Source organism: Chanodichthys erythropterus, chromosome 7, assembly GCF_024489055.1.
Source record: "Chanodichthys erythropterus isolate Z2021 chromosome 7, ASM2448905v1, whole genome shotgun sequence".
In the NCBI taxonomy this organism is placed as follows: Eukaryota; Metazoa; Chordata; class Actinopteri; order Cypriniformes; family Xenocyprididae; genus Chanodichthys; species Chanodichthys erythropterus.
Genome location: NC_090227.1, coordinates 8,133,047 through 8,155,044, shown reverse-complemented (window position 1 = coordinate 8,155,044; position 21,998 = coordinate 8,133,047). Strand labels below are relative to the sequence as shown.

General features: G+C 40.7%; 1 protein-coding gene across 5 annotated transcripts in view; it reads right to left on the bottom strand.

The window, feature by feature from the left end:
• Positions 1–21,998, bottom strand: part of LOC137023097 (rho GTPase-activating protein 42) — a 165,064-nt gene that overhangs the window by 75,074 nt on the left and 67,992 nt on the right. The gene's annotated exons all lie outside the window — the stretch shown is intronic.

Sequence of the window (21,998 nt, the reverse complement as noted above, 5' to 3'; positions counted from 1 at the left end):
TGGCATGTTGACATAGCTAGAATGTTGTGAGGCAGTTGCTAATGTGTTTTGGGTGGTTGCCGGGGTGTCTTAGGTGGTTGCTAGGGTGTTGTTACTACGTGGTTGTCATAGTATTCTGATTGGTTGCTAAGGAATAGCTAGAATGTTATGACTAAATGTTGCTAAGGCACTCAAGAATTCACAGGTTTTGCAAGGATGCTGCTTGGTTGTTGCTATGGTGCTTTGAGTGGTTGCTGGCATGTTGTAAGTAAATGGCTGACAGGGTGTTGCTAGGACGTTGTGATGGGGAATGTTACTTGGTGGTTGTCATGGTGTTCTGACTGGTTGCTAGGAAATAGCTTGGGATGTTGTGAGGTGATTGGTAATGTATTTTGGGTGGTTACTAAGGCATTGCCTTAGGGGTCACTAAGGTGATGCTAGGATGTTGCTAGGTGGATGCTATGGCTGCTGGCATGTATTATAAATATTATATTATATTATATTTTATTATTCATCTCTAAATATAAAAAAAATGAAACATTTTAGTGTAAATGTAAAAAAGGACACAATAATATATAAGCTGCATCAAAGCAGCAAATATTCTAGGTTTTTTTTTTTTTTTTTTTTTTTTTTTTTAATGGCACACACTGCTTACACAATCTTGCTTCAAGTAAATATTTTGCAGTAGATTTTTTTTTGCAGTGCATTGCAACTGCCATTGAGATAAATGGGAATGCTAACGAATAGCTCTCTCTCCAGGTATCATAAACAGGGACAGGGCATAGCTAGGATGTTGTGAGGCAGTTGCTAATGTATACTGGGTTGTTGCTAGGGTGTTGTTACTAGGTGGTTGTCATAGTACTCTGAGTGGTTGCTAGGAATTAGCTAGAATGCCATGAGGTGGTTGCTAAGGCACTTAAGAATTCTCAGGTTTTGCAAAAATGTCACTAGGTTGTTGCTATGGGTGGTTGCTATCATGATTAAACTGGCTGACAGTGTTGCTAGGATGTTATGAGGCAGGTGCTAGAGCGTCTAAGATCATTGCTTAGGTGTTGTTACTAAGTCGTTGTCATGGTGTTCTGAGTGGTTGCTAGGGAATAGCTAGGGATGTTTTGAGATGAGTGTTAATGTATTTTGGGTGGTTACTAAGGCATTGCTAGTGTGCTGTTAGGGTGTTCTGGGTGGTCGCCAAGATGATGCTAAGATGTTGTAAGGTGGTTGCTAGGGTGTTCTCTGGATGGTCACTCATGCTTTGTAAGGATGTAGCTCTGTGGTTGCTATGGTGCTCTTGGTGGTTGCTAGTATGTTCTAAGTAGGGGTGTAACGATACGCTCAGGTCACGATACGGTACGTATCTCGATACGAAGTTCACGATACGATACGTATCACAATATTTTGAACTAAATGAAACTGAAATTCAAACAAGATTTATTAAAAAACATTAACAAATTTCAATAATATTCCTTGTTGTACATACAAGATCACATTTCAATAAAATAAATAAATATAAAATTTTAATAAAAACCTTCTGTATTCAAATTAACAGTTGAATAGGGCTGTCTGTCACTGAAAAAAAATGTTAAATTTAACATGAACTTAGAATTATGAATAGGGGCCGTTCACATATCGCGTCTAAAAATGCGTGGAAGGTGCGGCCGCACCGCTTCTTCTTTCCAAAGTGCTTGGGCTCCCGTGGCGTCGGTCGTTGCTATGCAACCATGAACTGAGCTCTCCAAGAGGATCAGGATGTTTCTGCAAAGGATAAATGATTTCTAGCCCTTGCATTAGTTTTACTACGAGATATATTGATGGAGAGAAGATATAAAAACCACCATGTACAGCTATTATCAGCTGTTCAGCTGAGCTTTTGATGTTTTGTTACGGAAAGGCCATAGCTGATCGGTTGATTCTTGTCACACGACCTGCGGTGCGCTTGCGGCATTCTGAGAAGTTGAGAATTGCATGCGCGTCGATCCCATTATGAGCGCGCCTGCATACATTTGAAAATAATAACTGACTTGCACGCGGAAAAGACGCAATATGTGAACGGCCACACAGAACTTCTAAAAGCAAAGCATCGAAGCGTGTTTTGCTTTTCTGTGAGCACAGCTGTTGCTGTGCACTGCGGTGAAAGAAAGCTACGACTTTTCTCACGCGACCATGCAAGAGACTGACATGAGAAACGTTTAAACCTGCTTGCAAGATTCAATGTGTGCCCGAAACACTTACTGAACTAGAGAGCTGATTGAGACACACCATCTACGATAAATCGTTACACCCCTAATACTTATAGTAATTTAAAAATGTGGTAGCATTGGATCTGGACAGGAAGGATAACTCTGGGAGTCGGTAGGGGTGTGTCGCGATTCTGCCTTCTCACATCGCGATACAGGTTCGTGGACCTCCGTATCGCGATTTCGATTTCATATCGCATATCGTTACAGCCCTAGTTCTAAGTGATTGACAGGACATAGCTAGAATGTTGTAAGGCGGTTGATAAGTGGTTCTTTTGATAGTTACTCAGGCTTTGCAAGGATGTTGCTATGTGGTTGCTATGGTGCTCTGGGTGGTTGCTAGCATGAGGGGTTCTTTTGATGGTTACTCAGGGTCTAATTCACTAAAGGTCAATGGTGCCTCTGCACATGGTTGATGAATTATGAGGTTACATTGGAGTAGGCATGATTATCTTCCTGTAGTGCTCTCTGTTGGGCCAGGTCTGAATCAGCCTACTTTGAAACATACTCCTTATTTCAACAAGCATGTCACAGAGGGGGTTGGGAGTGCTGTCCATGATGTTGTCCAGCAGCTTGGACATCATTCTCTTCTCTACAACCTCCAGATGGTTCCAGCCTTCTCCAATGAAAAAAAAAAAGCCTGCTTTCTTGATGAGGCTTGTTCATCTCCTTGTTACTCCCAGAGCCCCAGCAAACTACAGTGCAGAACAAGGTAGGCTGAAAGAACATGTGCAGCTACACACATTGAAAAAATTTCTCAAGAAGTACATTCAGCTTTGGCCCTGCTTATAGATGAAGTGTCTCAGTGTTGTTTGTTCATTCAAGTCATCAGTGTTAATCACATATATTATCGTATTATATTGTATTATTCTACAGCCCGAGACGTTGGGAAGGCTCCAGCATCCTCACAAACTCTATAAGACAAGTGGTTTGGAGAATGGATGTATATTATATTATATTATATTTTATTATTCATCTCTAAATATAAAAAAAATGAAACATTTTAGTGTAAATAACAATAATATATAAGCTGCATCAAAGCAGCAAATATTCTAGGTTTTTTTTTTGTTTGTTTTTTTGTTTTTAATGGCACACACTGCTTACACAATCTTGCTTCAAGTAAATTTTTTGCAGTAGATTTTTTTTTGCAGTGCATTGCAACTGCCATTGAGATAAATGGGAATGCTAACGAATAGCTCTCTCTTCAGGTATCATAAACCTCCTTGCCCAAAAACATGCAAACATATTAGGTCAGGATGCACATCTGTGTATGTGGAGCAGACCTGCCGTGGTGGTGTGACATGACACTCGGTTTGATTAACAGAGTTATTCTGCGCCGTGAGGGTGTGTGATAAAGCTATAACACAGCACATAATACCTGGTCTAATTTTAGAGAGACCTTTCTCCTCCACCATCTCTGGAGAGTGTCTCCCTCCACCCATAAATCAAGAGAATTGTTTTCATTGTCTCCAAAACCCCTGAAACACACGGTCACCCTCACCTTTGCCTGACAAAGGCACACAAACCTCATCTACATCCAAATGCTTTGTGATTAACCGCAAACCCCAAACCCTGTACCAATTGTATCCATTTCTCATTTCATTCCTTTGTTTTTATTTCAATTTAGGAAGCATCGCTTCATTGGTATTCAAAGACGGAGCCTTGAGCCTTGAACAAAGAATTCTGAAAGCATAACTTTATCAAAAGAATTACTGGTTGGATTAATATTCCAACGCAAGGGAAGAACTGCGATGCGAGCGTCAACCCTGCGGCTAGCGGAGACGATAATGGCTAAATGTGGCTAACTGGAAAGCAACTCAATAAATACTCAAATTTCCAGCTCATTCCCTGATTATTATTTTATGACTGATGAATAAAGCATGTGTATTTGGAACTCTGAATAATTTGTCTGGCCCAAACAGGTCTATGTGTGTGTGTCTTCCTAGGATAATGCTTAGATTTGAAAGGGATCAGATCTATATGATTTTAATGCATGAGCTGAATCGACACCTTGGCTGCAATTTATTACTCGTTTGGAGTGGAACGTCCTCACGGCTGATTTCATACCGCCTTAACTTCCCTAGAAGTAGACCAAAACATCCTGCGATGCAGTGCTCAGACACTGTGACTAATCTGAATCTGAATAACTTGATATCAACAGTGAAGGTTTTCATTGCATTTTTTCCTCTGTAGTTGTAGAGGCAGTTCTCAGAACACTTGACCTTTGGAATTCATTTCGGGATGAGCTGCCATAATCAGCCTTATCTGGAATGGCCTGTCTTCTTGACAGGGCCTTTGAAGAGGGTCTCACCTGTAGGGATCATGTCACTGGAGACATCAAAAAAGGGCTTAAATCAAAAATAATTGCTGTATCACGCAGCAAGTTTATGTAAAACATACATGCAAAGCAAGCTTTTACATTCCACTCATTGGAACTGTTTAATGTACCAAAATAAATCATGCACAAAGGCATGAATATAATGCTTAAAGAACAGAATGTAGGATGTATGTGAAAACTATGTGGGGGAAAAAAAAAACATCTAAAGGAAAAGTGCACAGAAAAACAGTGCATCTGTGAATAAAAATAGATGGGTGATACTTTATGGCTGGATGCCACAGTATTATTCAGATAGGCGTTTCGTTTCCAACATGCACTGTAAGCAGTAGACCAATCACAACAGACTGGGCCATCTGACCAATAAAAGCAGAGTAATCTCTCAGAAAGGAGGGGTTTAGAAAGACTGAATCTTCAAACAAACTGTTTTTAGACTCTTTGAGAAATGAGGTGATATGCAATGTATATTATGAGAAAATGAATGTGTTTTTTTGACCTTGGATGCATGTAAACCTATTGTAGGAGAACTGCAAAATAAAATTAGGAACATTTAAAACAGTATATTAGGGTAACTTTAAAACATATAAATTTGTGTTCTAAACAACATGGTTGAAATAAATATATGTTCTAAATAAAAAATAATAAAAATAGAAAACAAAAATATAATATATGTTGTGTATAACTCAAAATACATTTAAAAGTATGTGTACTACATGTACTTTTAGATATACATACAAATGTGTGTGGAACAAGAATAAACTCATTTCCTACTTTTTTCCAATACATTCTTATGTCTAGGGCTGGGCGATGTATCGAATGCTTTTGTCACGCGCATTTCTTCAGTAAAGCCGGTTCCCACGATTACCACTAAATCGCTATCACCTGCTTTCAAATGGAGCGCCATTTAATAGACAGAGCTGTAGTTCACTAATAAGACACGCAATATCTGTCACGGTTCGCAGATGCATTGTTTCCTTTCTGTCGCGTGTTCTGTGTTGTGACAGCAGTGGGCGTGTATGTGTGTGTGTGTGTCCAGGCCACGTGGCTCATCAGTGGAACCAGCTGCAAGTCATCACCTCACCAGCTGCTGCTCATTCTCTCACCCCTTAATAGCTCACCTCATTCTCTTCTTCCCCGTCAGATCGTTGTTTGGTGTACTGTGCTGTGTTGTTCCGTCCTGTTCCTGCCCAGAGTTCTAGTCATGTTTTCACCTGTTCCAGTTCGGTGTTCTTCGTGTTCTCGTTCTATGTCTGGACCTTGGATTACTTCACCAGCACTTCTCATCACAGCCACGCATCACCAGCCGACCATCTCAATCCCTGCGTCACCAGAGGCCCGCCTATTCAGTGACTGTGTGCTATTCTGTCTTCTTCATAATAAACCAGTTAACTTGCATTTGCTTCCTGTGATCAATCATGACAGAACGATCTGACCAAGGGATGGAAGCAGCGAGTAACCCGCAGACAGCGTTGGAGGAGTTTATCAACCGCAGTATTCGCAGAATGGATTCCCAAGAGCAGAATTTGAACGAGACCGGGCGGGCGGTTCAAGCTTTGGTGACGCAGGTGTCCGAGCTCACCCAGCAGTTCCAGCTTCTTCGGAGTCCCGCTGCGCCGCCCACACCGGCCGTCCTCCCCCCGACATCTGAGAACGCCGCCAGTCCCGAACCTCGTCTTCCGGTGCCAGAATCCTACTCAGGTGAACCGAACTTTTTCAGAGCTTTTCTAACTCGATGTGCTATGCATTTTGCATTACAGCCTCGAACTTTCAACTCGGAGCAAAGCAAAGTGACGTTCGTGCTCACCCTACTCACCGGGAAGGCTTCTCTTTGGGGGACGGCGGTGTGGGAGAACCAAGATCCATGCTGCGCCTCGTTCCAGGCACTCTCCGCAGAGATGAAGCGTGTTTTCGACCGGTCGGTCGCTGGGAGAGAAGCCGCCAGGTTACTGGCGGAACTACGTCAAGGAGAGAAGTCGGTGTCTGATTTTTCCATCGAATTTCGCACGTTAGCGGCTGAGTGTCACTGGAACGAGGAGGCGCAGTGGGACATGTTCCTGCATGGGCTGGCTGACCGTGTCCAGAAGGAGATCTAGGCGCTGGATCTTCCGACTACACTCAATGGACTCATTGATCTAGCGCTAAGAGTTGATGCTCGACTGACGAGGGTCGAGCAAAGGATTCCTATCCACAGATCGCTTGGCGGAATGGAAGGTCCGCGATCCAGCGGCGGGGACACGGTCAGCCCGATTCAAGATCACGAGCCCATGCAGGTGGGTCGAGCTCGGCTTTCCCGGGAGGAGAGGGAAAGGCGGAGGTCCCAGGAACTTTGTTTATATTGTGGCGGAGCTGGCCATTTCGCGTACAACTGCCCGTTAAAAGGGGCAAGCCCGACAGTAAGTATGGGGCTACTGTCGGGTGGGACCTCCGCCGAGAAGACCTCATCTACATCTACGCTCCTCCCGGTGAGATTGAGATGGTCGAATCACACGCACGACTGCAAAGCACTGTTGGATTCCGGGGCCGAGGGTAACTTTCTGGACAGATCTTTTGCCATTAAACTCCATATTCCATTCAACCCTCTTACCAACAGAATTGCGGTGCACGCCCTCAACAGACAGAGTCTACCCACCATCTCATACAGCACCGAGAACATCACACTCATCACCTCCGGAAACCACACCGAACTCACATCTTTCCTGATTTTTGATTCCCCCCTCACACCCATTGTTTTGTCACCCCTGGCTCACCAAACACAACCCCCGAGTAGACTGGACCCAGAATTCCATTGTGGCCTGGAGCAAGGAGTGTCATGAGTCTTGTCTTGTCTCTGCATGTTCGTCTGTCTCTGGTTCTGTGTTGCAGGAGGAAGCAGTCGATCTGTCTACCGTGCCCGCTGAGCACCATGACCTGAAGGAGGTGTTCAGTAAGTTTAGGGCTGCTTCTCTCCCTCCGCATCATCCCTATGACTGTGCCATAGATTTATTGCCAGGTAAATCTCCGCCTAAAGGCAAGTTATATTCACTTTCTGTTCCAGAAAGGGAGGCTATGGAGAAATATATTTCTGATTCACTGGCAACGGGGTTCATCCGCCCTTCCTCTTCTCCAGCGGGGGCGGGATTCTTTTTTGTGGGTAAGAAGGATGGATCGCTGCGACCTTGTATTGATTACCGGGGGCTGAACAACATAACGGTAAAGAATACCTATCCTTTGCCCTTAATGTCTTCAGCCTTCGAGAGGTTGCAGGGAGCATCTATTTTCACAAAATTGGATTTAAGGAATGCTTATCATTTGGTCCGCATCAGGGAGAGGGATGAATGGAAGACCGCTTTTAACACCCCTAGGGGGCACTTTGAATATTTGGTTATGCCGTTCGGGCTTTCCAACTCCCCCGCGGTCTTCCAGGCACTCGTCAACGACGTGCTGCGAGATATGGTCGATCAATTCATATATGTCTACCTGGACGACATATTGATCTTTTCCTCATCTCTCCAGGAGCACGTGCAGCATGTTCGACGAGTGCTTCACAGGTTGCTAGTGAATGGGCTTTTTGTCAAGGCGGAGAAATGCGTTTTTCATGCACAGTCTGTTCCTTTCCTAGGGTACATCGTGTCGACTGAGGGAGTACGCATGGATCCTGAGAAGGTTAAGGCTGTGGTGGATTGGCCAAGTCCAGATTCCCGTAAGGCCCTACAGAGGTTTCTGGGGTTCGCCAATTTCTACCGGCGTTTTATTCGCAGTTTCAGCCAACTAGCCTCACCTCTGATTGCCTTGACCTCCCCCAGAACTACGTTCAGGTGATCAGACACAGCTGAGGCTGTGTTTGGCAAACTGAAGGGTTGCTTCGTTTCAGCCCCCATTCTCGTTGCCCCTGATCCATCACGGCAGTTTGTGGTGGAGGTCGACGCGTCGGAGGTGGGGGTAGGTGCAGTGTTATCCCAGCGTTCTCCCGCAGACGATAAGATGCACCCGTGCGCGTTTTTTTCCCATCGTTTATCTCCTGCCGAACGTAACTACGACATTGGTAATCGGGAGTTGCTGGCAGTCAAGTTGGCTTTGGAAGAATGGCGCCACTGGTTAGAGGGTTCAGGGGTGCCTTTTATTGTATGGACCGATCATAAGAATTTGGAATATATTAGGACTGCCAAAGGATTGAACTCCAGGCAGGCTCGGTGGGCACTTTTTTTCGGACGTTTTGACTTTATTCTCTCGTATCGCCCGGGTTCTAAAAACATCAAACCTGATTCTTTATCACGCATTTTTGATCGTTCCGAACGCCCGTCTACTCCCGAGTGCATCCACACTCACATGGGAAGTCGAATCGAGGGTCAAGACGGCCTTAGAAGGGGTAACGCGTCCGCCCGGGTGTCCACCGAACCGCTTATTTGTGCCGGAGGGATTACGGTCCATGGTCATCCAGTGGGGTCATTGTTCCAATGTAGCGTGTCATCCAGGGGTTAAACGCACTAAATTTCTAGTCCAGCAACGATTCTGGTGGCCTCGTATGGCTCGGGACGTCCGCGATTTTGTGTTGGCTTGCTCAGTTTGTGCCGTTGGTAAGACTTCCAATCGTTCCCCGGATGGGTTGCTCCAACCGCTGCCAGTCCCTTCGAGACCCTGGTCCCACATCTCGCTAGATTTTATCACCGCCCTCCCACCCTCCCAGGGGTACACGGTTGTTTTGACCGTAGTGGACCGGTTCTCGAAGGCGGCTCATTTTATTCCCTTGCCCAAATTACCATCAGCCAAGGAGACAGCGGTTATTGTCGTGGACCACGTCTTTCGGCTTCATGGCCTCCCGATGGACGTGGTTTCCGACAGGGGTCCCCAATTTGTGTCAAAATTTTGGCAAGAGTTTTGTAGATTGCTGGGGGCGACTGTCAGTTTATCCTCAGGGTTTCATCCCCAGAGCAATGGTCAAACTGAGAGAGCCAATCAAGATTTGGAGCGAACGTTGCGATGTTTAGTCTCCAAGAATCCTTCCTCCTGGAGCCAGCAACTTTCAATGGTGGAGTACGCCCACAATACATTACCAGTGTCGTCCACGGGCCTGTCACCGTTTGAGTGTAGTGTAGGTTACCAGCCATCTATTTTTCCTAGTCTGGAATCCGAGGTCGCGGTCACCTCTGCCCACGCCTTTGTCCAGAGGTGTCACCGCACTTGGACGAGAGCCCGTGAGACTCTCCTCCAAGTGAGGGAGCGCACCAAGGCCAAGGCCGATCGCCACCGGTCAAAGCCTCCCGTATACGTTGTGGGTCAAAAAGTGTGGCTTTCTACCAAGAATATTCCTCTCCGATCCGTCTCTAACAAGCTTGCTCCCAAATTTATTGGTCCATTTACTGTCACAAAATCATTAGTCCGGTGGCAGTCCGCCTTAAACTTCCTCCGGCGTACAGGAGGATTCATCCCGTCTTCCATGTCTCTAAAATTAAGCCCGTGTTTCATTCCAACATTAATCCGCCAGCCCCGGTTCCCCCACCGCCGCGATCGTAGACGGGGAACCATCCTATTCGGTCAACCGTATTCTGGACTCTAGGCGGAGGGGACGCGGATTTCAGTACTTGGTGGACTGGGAAGGTTACGGTCCGGAGGAGAGGAGTTGGGTACCTGCCAGAGACATTCTGGATCACACCCTTATCGATGATTACAATCGACAGGTAAGGGAGTCGGGGAACGCCAGGAGGCGTTCCTAGAAGGAGGGGTACTGTCACGGTTCGCAGATGCATTGTTTCCTTTCTGTTGCGTGTTCTGTGTTGTGACAGCAGTGGGCGTGTATGTGTGTGTGTGTGTGTGTGTGTGTGTGTGTCCAGGCCACGTGGCTCATCAGTGGAACCAGCTGCAAGTCATCACCTCACAAGCTGCTGCTGTGTTGTTCCGTCCTGTTCCTGCCCGGAGTTCTAGTCGTGTTTTCACCTGTTCCAGTTCGGTGTTCTTCGTGTTCTCGTTCTATGTCTGGACCTTGGATTACTTCACCAGCACTTCTCATCACAGCCACGCATCACCAGCCGACCATCTCAATCCCTGCGTCACCAGAGGCCCGCCTATTCAGTGACTGTGTGCTATTCTGTCTTCTTCATAATAAACCAGTTAACTTGCATTTGCTTCCTGTGATCAATCATGACAATATCGCGTTCAATATCGACGGCGATTCATATCGATATTGAACCCGATATTGCGTGTCTTATCAGTGATCTCCGTTTCTGTCTTTTAAATGCCGCTTCATTTGAAAGCTAGTGACGGCGTTTTAGCGGTAATCAGGGAACCGGCTTTACTGAAGAAATGCGCGTGAAAAAAGCATTCGATACATCGCCCAGCCCTACTTATGTCAGTGTATACATTCTCAAGTGTTAAAGAAGCTGTAAGCGAATATGTATCTAAGATTTTCTTACCAATTACACTTAATTTAAGTGTAAACCAAAAAAAAAACAAAAAAAAAACGTTTATTTAATAACCAATTACTTCAAGAAATTTATTTATTAATCGACAATCTAATAAAACATAAGAATTGCACGTAACGCAGTCTTTATAACAATGTATTAATGATATAATTGTTTCTACTCCAATCCATTATTGAAATATAAGCATTTAAACAGTATTTATACAAACACTTGTTTTCATGTCCAATTCATTCAAACATTAAATTAATATGTAATATATATATATATATATATATGATATATATATATATATATATGATATATATATATATATATATATATATATGATATATTTCAGTAAGTTGTACCATTTCTTTCAACAGACCTTCTAATGTTCATTCATGTTTATTTCATGCTATAACTACTAGTTTTTATCCAAAACGACAAATGTGGAAAACAAGTGATTCACATATATAACAAGTTGCACATTCTGATGTATCATTCATGTCTTATAGCACATACTGTGCATTACTACTCCAAGTTAGGATTTTGTATGAGCAATGGTAATAATGATAATGATACTTGGTAAACATGACTAGATATGTCAGTTGAGGTGGATAAACAAGCATACCTTTTAAATGAACATTAAAGACATCATGCTTTCTTTGAAATCCACTGACCAGTAGTGTTGTAGTCAAGAAAACCACCTAAACCAAGACCAAGACAAGACCAAGACTTTGTGGGGTTGAGGCCAAGACCAAGACCAAGGCTAGGAGAGACCGAGCCAAGACCAAAGTTGAATTTTTTTGTTACTATTGTGTCGGGTCAGAAATCAAATTAGAAATAAATTATTGATTGCATTTGAAGCAGGAAGTTTTACATCCAATCAAATGAATGTAAAAAAAAAAAAAAAAAAAAAAAAATTAGACTCTCACTGGCAATTTTACGGAAGAGGATTAGGGCCATCTCGAGATTAAAGTTGTTAAATTTCGAGAAAAAACGTGTTAAATATCGAGAAAAAAGTCGAGATAAAATGTTGAGAATAAAATCATTAAATTACGAGAAAAAAGTTGTTAATTTATGAGAACAAATTCATTAAATTATGAAAAAGTCATTAAATTATGAGAACAAATTCGTAATTTAACAAATTTGTTCTCGTAATTTAAATTTTAACTTTTTTCTCATAATTTAATGAGTTTATTTTCAATATTTTATCTCAACTTTTTTCTCGAAATTTAACAACATTTTTCTCATAATTTAACAAATTTGTTCTCGTAATTTAATGACTTTATTCTCAACATTTTATCTCAACTTTTTTCTTGAAATTTAACGAGTTTTTTCTCGAAATTTAACAACTTTAATCTCGAGATGGTTTTATTTTTTTATTATTGCTTGGCCCTAATCCTCTTCCATACAATTTAGTGATATCCCTGCATAAAATCCTTCAAGACCAAGACCTTCAAAAAATAGTCTTGAGACAAAGACCTGTCTCGAGTTCTACAACACAACTGAACAATACATTAAAGGCAGGGTAGGCAAAAAATGTTGTTCCAAATTTGTTTAAACTTTCTATATATATCCATGCATAATTAAAATGTAAGAACTCTGATAAAAAGAGTATAAAAATCGAGTGACTCTAGACCGTTTAATTTGTATTAAACACAGCTCATTATTTCCATCCGGGACGAAACATAGGATTGGCTTAGGCGACTGTCACTCTCTCGCAACCATGGCAACCACCTTTTTGCCACACATGACCTGCCCACTTGCGCGCGCACGTTTGATTTGGGGAATTCAAGAGGCACGCGATCCTAGGAATACCAAAACAATGGCAGAGAAACAGCAAGCAAAATTCACAGTACCGGCCTATGCAGTTAGTAAAGGCAAACCAGGCAAAAAAAGGAAGACAGTAACAGTACAAGAAAAGGCAATGAACAAAAAGTCTTTGGATAAACAAAGAAATAAAACGCGAGTTAATTTCGGCGTGGCTTTCCAGCGATGGCGAGAACTGAGAGCAGGATTGTGCACAGTTTGCACGCATGCATCAATCGGCATTTATCATATATGCATCATATAACAGTGGCAGGTCCCGAGGCAGGCGCATATAACCACGGAAGGTCCCGAGGCAGGCGCATATAACCACGGAAGGTCCCGAGGCAGGCGCGCATAACTGGGGCAGGTCCAGTGGCAGCTCCCCCTGCCACGCAAAGATTTTACTCCCTCTCAACTGAGGGAACTCAAGGGGCTGAAAAGTGACTCCTTGATGGCTTTATTTCTGCTGGACAGGTAAATCTTTCTTTTTGTATTTTGATCATACATATTTTTTTGTTTATTTTTTCATGAAGCATGTGTCATTAGCACATGTAGCTGCGTAATATAACTAACATAACATTACTTAGCGAGCCGTAGTAGAGACGATAAATAATCTATAGGCCTAGCTCAAGATGATAGCTATAGTGTTGAATTGTGCATCATTTTGCTTTAGATAACTAAATACATGTTTAACAGATAGTAGGCCTAACGTTACTCCGCATCTAGGAACTTTTCTTAGAACTATATTTACCCTCTGTCTAACTCTTTTACCATGTTCACCTGTAAGTTTACCTGCACGTTTTTTTCGCCTTTGTTTTGTTTTTATATTCTCTACCTATGTTTACTGATGTCTTTATCTTGTATCTGTGTGTGTCGTACACACTTTGTTGTATGTGTGTGTTATTATTTTGTGTCTGCAATGCAGTTGTGAGTTGATATTTGAGTGTATGTTACTCTGTTTATCTGTAGAACAACGTATATGTTATGAATCTTACACGAAATTCATCTTCATCACAGTGTAAATGATGGTAATGGAAAAACGTGTATCATGCAACCTGTTTTTAGCTTTGCCTTACAGATAACTAGCTCGTTAGCGAATCAAAAAATATATATTTTAAACTTTACCAATATCAATATGCTAGCTTGATAGTGAGTACTAAAATACATCTTGTTTGTTTATCTTCATAATTATAAAGTTATTTTTATTACATGTGATTCTAACATGATGTCACTACATGCACTGTGCTCCTTCCTCTCCGCTCGTCTCAGGTAAATAATGCGTCTTCCAGCTCAGTGGTCGGAGTCGCGCGTTCATGCGTTTTGGGGGCGTGGCTTTGAAAGGAGCCCAGAAGGGAGGGGGTGGAGTGAATGGAAATAATGAGCTGTCTTTAAAACAGTCGTGAGAGGTCTACAGACACTCGATTTTTATACTTTCTTTTTCAGAGTACTTACATTTTAATTATGTATTGATATATAAATAAAGTTTAAACAAATTTTGAAAAAAAGTTTTTTTATACATTTTTTTACCTACCCTGCCTTTAAACTGTTCATTGTTTATAATAAATCATAACTTTTCTTTAATAATATTATAACAAACTCATCAACTCTTTCAAGTTACTCATAAAAACTTTTCATAAGAGACCAAAGTAAATGCCCACAAGGAACAAAAGCACCTGGTTCATTCCAGGCATTTGAGAGCAGTCTGCTGTGATCTATATATGACTCTAATTGGTGTCAGTGAGGTTGACTGCAAAAATTTGCTTTGAGCTGAAAACTCAATGTCTGCTGAACTCATTTGGATAGTGTTCAACATTTCTTGCAGCACACATGCTGCCTATAAACCTAACAAAGGGAAATCCATTTGGGCTCCGTAGCTCTACCCGTAAGGTATTCACAAGCAAGGTACATCTAATTTCTATGATGAACTTATATTGATTTTCCACGACAGCATTTTCTAACATATCAATTAAGTTGCGCTTATGCTAACTGCGCTCTCAGCGAGACACAAATCTCACGAGCCGTTCTACCACCTCAGGTGCTGATGCAGCCTAATATCTGCTTCCCGGACAAGGCCTCACATCCTTCACACACTGGATACTTGGGGCGACAGTCTGCGGACAGAGTAGATGAGCAGATAAGAGATGTTTTTTCTGCTCACGACTGCGAAGCTGCTTCATTCAAGGTGATGCAAGTTGCACTCAAACTCATCACTGGCAGAGGTATGAGGTGAAGAGTGCTTCATTTTGCCCAAAATAGTCCGATTTCATAAATGAGATGTTAAATCAGAGAACTGTGGTTGGTAGCTTCCCTCTGGTCCAAAAAGGTATAGGTATTCCATTAAATTCCTGATGGATCTTTTACTTGTTCAAGAAATTCTGGTACAAAAATGGTTTGTGAATGCCTTGAATACACTACTGGTCAAAAGTTTGGAATTACTGGTCAAGACAATCTGCTGAAGTTCGAACTGAGCATCAGAATGGGGAAGAAAGGTGATTTAAAGGTGGCATGGTTGTTGGTGGCAGATGGGCTGGTCTGAGTATTTCAGAAACTGCTGATCTACTGGGGTTTTCACGCACAACCATCTCTAGGGTTTACAGAGAATGGTCCAAAAAAGAGAAAATATCAAGTGAGCGGCAGTTCTTTTAGCCTGAGGTCAGAGGATAATGGCCAGACGGGTTTGAGCTAATAGAAAGGCAATAATAACTCAAATAACCTCATTACAACCAAGGTCTGCAGAAGAGCATCTCTGAATGCACAACATATTGAACGTTGAATCATGTCAATATGGACCAAAATCACTGAGGAATGTTTCCAGCAACTTGATGAATCTAAGCCACAAAGAATTAAGTCAATTCCGAAGACAAAAAGGGGTCCAACCCGGTAATAGGTACCTATAATAAGTGGCCGGTGAGTGTATATATTATTTACCAATAATTGAGCACCAAATCAGCATATTAGAATGCTTTCTAAAAGATTACAGTAATTGTTGTAATGGCTTTGCCATCAGATGATTAAGTAAAAAAAAATATTCTATTAGAACCCTAACAGTTATAATATGTTACATCGTTACTGATTTTACTGTATTTTTGATCAAATTAAACATAAAAAAATCTTAATTATTCCAAACTTCTGACTGGTAGTGTATAGACTTTATCCTTCAAGCTGTATCCCCTCTGTACCCCCCCATCCCTCCCCTCACAGCTGTGAGAGGCATACAATGTCTTTTATTCAAAAGACACATTTGTCTTAGTTACTGTAAACTCAAATAAACTTCCCTGTTGTCTGGTTCTGGCTGTAGGGCAGTGATTTCGTCTCGAGTCCTGGAGTTACATTATAGTTTAGTGCATGTGTGTCTACCCATAAATGCCCTCTTGAGTCCCATTAACAAACTCTGTAAACCTTGGAAACAATCACTTCTTTTCTGTCTGTGTACCCTCCTTGTAGTCACGCTCGATGTGACATTCCATAAGACTGGCCTCAGCATACTGTGTGCCCACATTGCGGAACGCAATCACAGCAAGGATAAACAAAAGCACCAGGAGATTGGACAGCTCACCACATCTAGCCTAAACCAGGTTACAGTTTGCATAAACTCAGAGATAGTACTGCATACTGGAACTTTGAGGGTTGATCTAATTTTTATGCATGATCATTTGCATGACAATTGAGGATATTTTCTTCCCAGCTTCTCATTACTGCACTGCAAAATAAAATAAATAAATACATATTATTTAACTGTAAATTAGGAGAGATCATTTTTCGAACACAAAAAAAAACTACAGCTAGACACTTACTCCCATATGCTCATTAAATCTCTCTGTACATTTCATGTAGTGACAAATATTTTAAGAAAAACTACTTATAATATTTAACAAATATAAGGTATAAAAGTATTTAAGCAGGTTATCTTGTGTTGTAGTGTGTCTGTACTAGGAAATATCAGTTTACATTCCTAAACATTCTTTTAGTCATTAATTGAAATAATCCAGTGAGATTTCAGTATACACAAGGAGTGCTCTACAGAGATCTGATCTCAGCATCATCGAGCCCATCTGGGATTACATGAAGAAACAAAAAAATTGAGACAGACTAAATCCAGAAGAACTGTGGCAATGTCTCCAAGACGCTTGAAGAAACCTAACTTTAAATCTACCTGAAAAACAATGCGCAAGTGTACCAAGAACAAAAGCAAAGGGTGGTCACATTCCACCCTTTGCGTTTAATAATAATAATAATAATAATAATAATAATATTATATATATATATATATATATATATATATATATATATATATATATATATATATATATATATATATATAAATATGGGGTGTAGCAGTTCAAATTACTCACAGTTCAGTTTTTGGTTTCGGTATGGCTCGGTATGTACTATGTAAGGGAAAAAAGGACTACTGTCAAATAATAATAATAAAAAAAAAACTAAAAAAAAATATCACATAAATACAATAGAGCAAAAATACAAATAAAATAAAATAAAAGGTGTTTTTCAGGTTATTTAGGTATCAGGTACACAAGCAAAAGTAATCAAATGTTAAAAAGCATTGCTTACAATCATTACTGTATAAATTAAATAAAGTTACAAAAGCTATTCAGTCAAGAGCTGTGAGTGATGTCCTTGTCTTTCATTGTTTTATTAACATTAAAAGCATAGATAGCAGGATCATTAAGCTGCTGTCACTTTAAGACATGATGCACAGATCGAAAATACTCATACTGATACACATGCGTTGTCTTTCTCAACTTTACGTACTAGCCAAGATGGGCATGCTGACATTATATGTGTTTGAATTTGTCCGTTCAAGTTCAAGAAAAGTCAATATTTGGTGCTGTCTGAAACACGGCTTTCCGAGTGCGCGCTTCAGATGAGCACACACACAAATCTTCTCACAGCGTGCGCAAGTAATCTTTAGTTTAGTTTAAACACAGATAGCAATGTGAGCTATGCAGGTCTCACCTGTCAACACCTGAGTGATGACGACGTAAATGTATGATCATATAACGTTTACAAAGTGTGACTGTTTTGTCCATGTTTTTTTTGTTTTTTTTTTTAAGGTGCCATCGAATGTTTTTTACAAGATGTAATATAAGTATAAGGTGTCCCCTGAATGTGTCTGAAGTTTCAGCTCAAAATACCCCATAGATTTTTTTTTTTAATTAATTTTTTTTAACAGCCTATTTTGGGGCATAATTAGAAATGCGCCGATTCAGGTTGTGGTCCCTTTAAATCGCGCGCTCTCCGCCCACGGAGCTCGAGCTTGCCTTTAACAGTGCATAAACAAAGTTTACACATCTAACATAACGCTCAAAGTGTTCGTCATGCATACTGCATGTATGCGGCGGATTATGTGAGTATTGTATACTGTTATATTGTTTACATTTGATTCTGAATGAATTTGAGGCTGATGCTACACTGGTGGAGAGATTTATAAAGAATGAAGTTGTGTTTATGAATTATTCAGACTCAAGTGTTTAAAAAATGAAAATAGCGACGGCTCTTGTCTCTGTGAATACAGTAATAAACGATGGTAACTTTAACAACATTTAACAGTACATTAACAACATGCTAACGAAACATTTAGAAAGACAGTTTACAAATATCACTAAAAATATCATGTTATCATGGATCATGTCAGTTATTATTGCTCCATCTGCCATTTATCGCTGTTTTCCTTGCTTGCTTACCTAGTCTGATGATTCAGCTGTGCAGATCCAGACATTCTGCCCTTGTCTAATGCCTCAATCATGGACTGGCATATGCAAATATTGGGGGTGAACACCCCAACTGTTACTTAACAGTCTGTGTTATGTTGAGATTCACCTGTTCTTCGGAGGTCTTTTAAACAAATGAGATTTATATAAGAAGGAGGAAACAATGAAGTTTGAGACTCACTGTATGTCATTTCCATGTACTGAACTCTTGTTATTTAACTATGCCAAGATAAATTCAATTTTAAATTCTAGGGCAACTTTAAACAACACTGTTATCTTGTATATTGGGAAATCAGAATGCATATCCATTGACAGAAACATACATTAGCCGAACTCTGTGTCTGTCTGTTTATGCATTGTTATTTTCAACAAACCATATTATAGATGTGTTGCCAGATTTAAGAAGAACCGTGGCGCAAGTGCGTGCCGAACCGTGGGTGGAGAACCATGCGGTTCGTTTTTTTACATAGAACCGTTGCACCTCTAATATTTATATATATATATATATATATATATATATATATATATATATATATATATATATATATATACACTGAACACACACACACACACACACACACACACACAGTATTTCATGAGCTTTACCCCAGCACAGCTTTAGCACTTGGCTGCACTCACAGGAACACAGATGAACTTCAATATACTGTAACTGCATGCCAAACCTAAGCTCATGAAAAAGTACCTTTGAATGCAAATCACGTCAAGTCGAAGCTTAATATGAGGGTATAATAAGCTGTGAGTGGTTTAGGGCAGAATTTAAGCATAAATGTTAGTGAGTTCCCTGTAACTCAAGATTACATGAATGATCACAGCTGAGCCCCTGTCTTCTTAATAGCCTTAATATAAGATGGGATGTAAAAGCATGCTTTGAGCTGTCTAAAACACAAAACAAGCTAAGAGGAACAGTGTTGAGCAAGTGAGGAAATTACTAAACAGGGTGCAGGCTGAAGATAACCACACCTGGCTAGACTGACAAAAAGGGAACTAAATTTCACTGCTTTCAAAATATTATCGGCTCTAAGGACAGATTTGTTCTGGAAAAGCTTCAAGAGGATTTCCCTAAGGATATGATCACCTTTAAAGAAAGCACCACAACATCAGGCCCCTGGCCCCTGAATACCATCAGAAGTCAACGGCCTTGAACAATCTCCAACCATGCAGAGAACAAAACAGTTTCTCTCTCTTTCACACACACACACACACACACACACACACACACACACACACACACACACACACACACACACACACACACACACACACACACACACACACAAGCTTTCCATCTCTCTTTCTGCTGTCTCACACCGAGGGAATTAAACCAGACTTCTCTTTAAAACGGTGGAATTTGATAAGTCTGTGCTCCGCAATAACACACTTGGGTGGCTGGCACACACACACACTCGGATACACACACACACACACGGATACCGATTTCTTCTGTGGCTCTGAGCCAAGCAAACCATCATAACGGTAATAAAACCTTCATGCCTTTCTAGTGGCAATAACCCAACTTCACCATTCAAACCATTCCAAAACTTCCTTAAATTAGTACTGGCACCAAAATATAAATTTTAGGTAATAAACCACTCCAACAGGAAGTGACACTAATATGAGACACATGTATCTGTGAGGCAGTGAGCAAAAGCAGCTTCTTATCGCTCAGTGTCTTTTCTATTTTGGGATGTTGATTGACTCCAGATGTGACAAGGGGACGCGGGGGGTTGGAGGACAGAGGATTTTGTTTCAATTTCTTGTCTGTGAAAGCACACGCTCACAAAGCCGCCAAAGAAATTTGATGTGGACTTCTGAGTTTGCTTTGAGTTTATTTGTCAATTCCTTCAACCATCCATTCACAAACCATTTCAGGTTTTCATATTGTACATAAACTACCATTCAAAAGTTTGGGGTCAGTAAGATTTTTTTTTTTTTTTTTTTTAATACTTTTGTTTGGAAAGGATGCATTAAATTGATCAAAAGTAACAGTAAAGACATTTATAATCTTACAACATATTTCTATTTCAAATAAATCCATTTCCACAAAAATATTAAGCAGCACAACTGTATATAAAACATTGATATTAATCAGAAATGTTTCTTGAGAAGCAAATCAGCATATTAGAATGACTTCTGAAGGATCATGTGATCATTACTTCAGTAATGATGCTACAAAATTCAGCTTCGATCACATGAATAAATTACATTTTACAATATATTTGCATAGCTATTTGGATTATGACAGCTATTTTTAATATTACAGTTACTATTGTATTTTTGATTAAACAAATGCAGCCTTGGTGAGCAGAAGAGACATCTTTCAAAAACATTAAAAAGTCATACCGACCCCAAACATTTGAACGGTAGTGTATATCAAAAAATAATTTATGTACAATTCTAGTGGTTGCCAGGGTGTTGCTATTCAGTAGTCAAAGTGTTCTAAGTGGTTTAGAATGTTACTATTGGTTAGCTATTATGTTCTGGAGGCATATTAGTCCATGTTTTTTAATCAATAGGCTGTTTTAGCTGGTCACTTAGGGGTTGCTAGGTGGTTTTTAAGGTGTTCTAGGTGGTTGCTAAGATGTTGCTAGGTGGCTGCTAGGCTGGTCTAGGTGGTTGCTAAGGCACTACTAGGTAATTTCTTGGGATTTCTGGGTGGTTGCTTAGATGTTGCTAGACTGTTCCATGCGGTTACTAAGGTTGTGCTATACTTTTGCTAGGCTGTAGTTGCTAAGACATTGCTAGGTGGTTGCTTAGATGTTGCAAGGTAGTTGATAGGCTGTTCTAGGTGGTAACTAAGGTGGTGCTATGTTTTTGCTAGAGGTTGTTCTGGATGGGTTGTTGAGATGTTGTTAAGTGGTTTCTAGGATGTTCTGGGTGGTTGCTACAATTTTGCTAGGTGGTTGCTAGCTGGTCTGGGCTATAGCACTGTTTGGTGGTATACAGAGAATTCTGGGTGGTTACTAAGGTGGTGCTATGGATTTGTTAGGCTGTTCTGGGTCATTGCTAAGGCATTACTAGGTGGCTTCTATAGGGTTTTTATGGTCTTTGCATTTGGCAGGGTCCCTACTTGGCCAGTCAAGATTATGGCTGTTTCTCAATTCCAAGAATGCAGAGAATGGACTTGCATTCTTGTGGAGTCCGGTCTTGCCAGGCAACCTTAAAAGAACGAACTCGGAAAGACACGAGGACACAGAACGCATCATTTGAGAATTGAGATGTGCTGCGATCTTGTTACTCAACTGAGCATCTTATAAGTGGCTAATGCACAATAAATACAACATAACATCACAAACAAATGTCATTACCTATTAAGCACTGTTTTCATATAATTTTATATCTTTTTATTTCACCGTGTGTATTTATGAAAATGAGTAGCCTTTGTGTTACATGCTTTAACAATATTAAGATTCTTTTTTTTTATTATCCACTAAAAATACTGCAGGCTTTCTTCAGGTTATCACTTTATTAAAATTAAGCCAAACAATCGGACAAATGTTTACTTTCAAGAGCCGTC